Below are 4,868 nucleotides of genomic sequence, written 5' to 3'. Positions count from 1 at the left end.
ACAATTTTGAAGGTAAGAAGGTAAACAGTTCTTTTTTTTCTTGAAGATAAACAAATCTACATTTATTCACATAGTAACAGTACTGAAACTTTCAAAATAAAAACTAACATAACTGTAAGGAGAAATGGACGAATTTACAGTCATAACAAGACATTTTAATATGTCTTTCTCAGTAATTGATAGAACATGAAGAATCTTGAAAACATCTTGCAAGATTTTATAAGATTTGAATAACAATTTAGCAAACTTGACCTATTTTATATATGTATATATATAAAACAATACAATACATAATATAACAATGGATATAATAGAATGCATAACATATAATACATAATATATTATATAGCTATATTATTACATATATCATATTTATTATATATTATTACATACTATAAAATTACACATAATATGCCCTATATTATATGACACATGATATGTAATATTTATTATAGGTAACAGTTCAAATTTCCTAAATTTATTTAAATTTTGACTCAAATATATAGTCAAGTTTGCTAATTTTATTTAATAAGTTTGTAAATATATATATACATATATATACACACACAAAATAAGTGAAGTTTACTAATATAGGTACACACATACTAAAATCTCAGTGTGTTTATTATATTTGTAAGACCATTTTTTTACCATGATGCCTTACAACACCAAATTTTGTGTATTACCACCATAAAACTAATATTTTAATGATCATTAATTTTAAACAATTTTCAATACCAGGCACAACAATGCCAGGTCATTCTCCAGTGACATAATGATCTTCCAAAAGCTTTACTCTAATTTCTTGAACTGGATGAGAAAATCAAAACATTAGTGGAATTAACTTATTTTTTCTCTCTCTCTTTTTAAAAGATTTTATTTATTTATTTATGAGAGACACAGAGAAAGAGGCAGAGACATAAGCAGAGGCTCTTACAGGGAGCCTGCTACGGAACTCAATCCCAGGACCCTGGGATCATGACCTGAGCCAAAGACCAATGCTCAACCACTGAACCACCCAGGTACCTCTAACTTATTTCTCTTTAAAGTAACTGAAAATACTGTAAAATACCATGAAACTGGCATCACTTGATGGATTGCAAGGGTCTGTTGTTGCTAATGGAGCCCACACGTTTACAGATGTTGCCTTGCATTTTGAAGATACCCAAGAAAAGCCTGAAATCAAAATGAGTTGAAATTAATTTAGAAGAACAGGCCTTTGCTCTAAATGAAAAGATAAGCTTCACAGTCTTGTTTAAATGTACTTTCTGCAGCTTCACGTATTGGATTATTATTTCGTAACTCAGTCTTCTTACCCACTTTTGAAATAGATTCTGAGCGTTCTTCAGAAGATCCATGTCTACGTGTTCAGTGACGTCACTACTACCTTCATAGAGGATGGTAAATCTTGGCAATTTTTCATTCACTTTCTCATGTATAGTTATGTAGTACGTACTTTTTCACTAAACATACAGTTTCATTCTTCTAAACTCATTGCCGACAGGGTTTGCTATAAATTGGAAAATAATGAAAAATAATAAAATAGTTATGTATTTATGATGTGCACTGAAAAATAATGACAAAACCACTTTTTGCAAGAGTGTTCACACTACTCGTGCTCTGCAGCAGATTAGCTCATCATCCATCTTCCACACGTACTTCATGGAGATCTCACATGTCATTTCCCATCTTCTACTGACTCTGCTGGTTGGCAACCTGTGGCTTCATGCATCTCACAGGTCCAGGACATGGCCCAGTGAGCTGGGGGACCAGAGAGTTGTCAAGGGCAGTGGCCTTCTTGTTGAGTGAATGCAATTATCTTATCAGTAAGTCCCTGGCTTTCCTTGAAAGGAAAAGTTTGTTCTGTTGTGTATGAGGAAGAATTGAAAATAAGAGAAAGGTAACTGGCAACCTTTCAGTTGTAACCATTTGTAGAAGCTTCTGGCACATGCCTCACATACCCAGGATGAAACTATGGCAGCACCAGGGAGTACACAATGGGGATCAACCAAACCCATTAAAAAACATGTGGTATAGGTGTTTATTAGATACTTTTTTATTATATCAAGGGAACTCCATTCTATTCTTTATGCAGCTTTCTTTTCCCCTCCAAGACTGGTTAGGGAAAACAATGAAAGCATGAAAAATAATGACCAAGAATCAAAAATGGGATATTATTGCATATCCTGCAGTATCAGAAAAAGTGACGATAGGATATTATGAGCAATTTTATGACAAAACACTGAAAATTCAAATAGAATAGAGACACTCTTAGAAAATTACCATTTACCAACATGGACATAAAAAGAAATAGAAAATATGAGTGATTGCATAACTGTATAAAAAATTGAAAAGATAATTTAAAAACTTTCCATAGAGAAAATATCATGCTTAGGTGACTTAATTATTGACTTCTGTCAAGCTTTGACACAAGTAACTGCTATCTTTTACAAACTTCCCAGAGATTAAAGACTTGTCTTACAATTCATAGTATGAAGTTATCATGACTTTAATAATGAATCTGAAGAACTTGACAAGAAAATAAATAGGCAAAAATCACCTATAAACATAGATGAAAATATTCTAAGTCTTTTTTTTTAAATTTTATTTATTTATTCATGAGAGACAGAGAGAGAGAGAGAGGGAGAGAGAGAGAGAGAGAGAGAGGCAGAGACACAGGTAGAGGGAGAAGCAGGTTCCGTGCAGGGAGCCCAACGTGGGACTCGATCCCAGGACTCCAGGATCACGCCCTGGGCTGAAGGCAGACGCTCAACCACTGAGCCACCCAGGCATCCCAGATGAAAATATTCTAAACAAAATATTAGTAAATCTAATACAGTGATAAATAAAAGGGATGGTGTATTGTGACCAAGTTGAGTTTATTTCAGGAGTATGTGGTTGATATACAAAATGAATGAAATTTATTACATTTGCAGAGTAAAAGTGGGGAAATATGGTAATTTTAATAAATGAACAGAGATATTTGTCAAAAGTCAATATTTTCATCAAGTTCAGAAAAAGTAGCAAAGTAGGAATGGAACGGAACTTCTTTTATTTGATAAAAAGTATTTAATAAACACCTACAACAATATCACGTTTAATGTTTAATGGTTTAATACTAAAGCTTCATAGAATTTTCCTGTTAGTTTCAAAGCAAGACAAGGTTGCTCACTATCACTAGCTGTATATGATGTTTTTTTTATCCTGGAGGTTTTATCTGGTGTGATAAATCAAAAACAAAAACACTAAATCACCAAAACAATAGCAAAACTGAATAAAACTTTTATTCATTTGAAAGAAAAAACAAAATTTGTATTATTCTTAGATGAAATAGTAACATTATATGCAGAAAATTTAACTCTAATCAGGTAAGTGATTAGAACTAATGATCATTTAGCAGAGTAACTCTAAAAGACCAATATGCAAAGGTAATTATATATACTAGCAGCAAGTAGTAACTGAAGTTTAAATAAGATGCTTAATTAAAGTATCAAAGTACCTAGAAGTAAATATACAGATAGAACTATGAAATTTTATTAAGATAAACTAAAAATGCTGAAATAAATGGAGAAATAGACATTGATCATGGATTGGAAAATTCAAATTTGCCAAAATGCCTCTTTTCTCTAAATCAATCTATGGATTTAATCAAATCCAATACAAATTTCACTAGTTTTGTTTTCGTTCTTGTGGAACGTAAAAAGTTACTTCTAAAGCTTATATGAAACTACAAAGATTAAAGAAGAGCCAAGTTAATATAAATCTACATTAAGTTATACCATGTAGTGTTAGCACAAGAATAGACAGGGGAATGAACAGAATAGAGTATCCAGAAAAACAAAGACCAGGCATATATAGACAGTTGATTTATGACAAAGTGACACTGCGGAGCAGTGGGGGAAAGTCTGGTATTCTTAATAAATGGTGCTGGGACAGTTGGACATCTTTATTATAGAAAATGAAATTGGATTTCCTGTCATACCTAACACAAAAATCAATTCCAGGTGGATTATAGACTTACATATAAAAAAACCCAAAACAATAAAGCTTGTACTAGATAATAAGGGGAATATCTTCATGACCTTACATAGGAAATTATTTCTTAAGCATGACACAAAGGGCATTAACTAAAAGAAGATCGATCAAGTTAGTTCCATTAAAATTAAGAAGTTCTGTTCATTGACATACACCACTAAGCTAATGCAAAGGCAACCACAGAAAGGGGGAATACATTTGCAACAATTTTAACCAAAATATTCAGAATACTTAGAGAATTATTATAAATCAATTTTAAAAGAAAAGACTAAAGAGAAAAATAGAAAAATGGGCAAGAGACTTTGAAGATGAGGAAATCTAAATAACCAATGAACATTTAAAATGGTATTCAACTCCACTGGGAATCAAATAAAGCCTATTAAAACTTCAATGATAAACAATTGTAAATCCACTAGGTTGGAGAAAATTTAAAAGTGGGACAATTCCAAGGCAAGAACGTGGAAAAATAAAGGCTTTCAAAAACTGGTGGCAAGCTTTGCGCAGTGGCAGTATCGTACCAATGAGGTTTATCGGAGACGTGATTATTGCTAATCAAACACCGGTGGCAGTGAACATTGGCCCGCACGCTTTGGAAAATGCTTTGGCATTATGTAGTAATGTGCAGACACCACGACCAGAAAATTCTCTCTTTCTCTTTTCAAAAAAATCACTCATTCATTCATTCATTCATTCGAGAGTGAGAGAGAGTGAGAGATAGGGAGAGAGGGAGAGTAGGAGCCGGGGCAGGTGGAGGGGCAGAGGGGGAGGGAGAAGCAGACTCCCCCTGAGCAAGGAGCCTGACTTAGGGCTCCCTCCCAGGACTCTGAGATCAT

General features: G+C 33.2%; 1 pseudogene; it reads left to right on the top strand.

The window, feature by feature from the left end:
* Positions 1 to 4,527: 4,527 nt before the first annotated feature.
* On the top strand, positions 4,528 to 4,643 carry LOC112918482 (U4 spliceosomal RNA; annotated as a pseudogene).
* The last annotated feature ends 225 nt before the right edge of the window (positions 4,644 to 4,868 follow it).

This window comes from Vulpes vulpes, chromosome 3 (assembly GCF_048418805.1).
Source record: "Vulpes vulpes isolate BD-2025 chromosome 3, VulVul3, whole genome shotgun sequence".
NCBI classification, from domain to species: Eukaryota; Metazoa; Chordata; class Mammalia; order Carnivora; family Canidae; genus Vulpes; species Vulpes vulpes.
The sequence above is the reverse complement of the archived record's forward strand: the minus strand, read 5'-3'. Positions and strand labels throughout refer to the sequence as shown.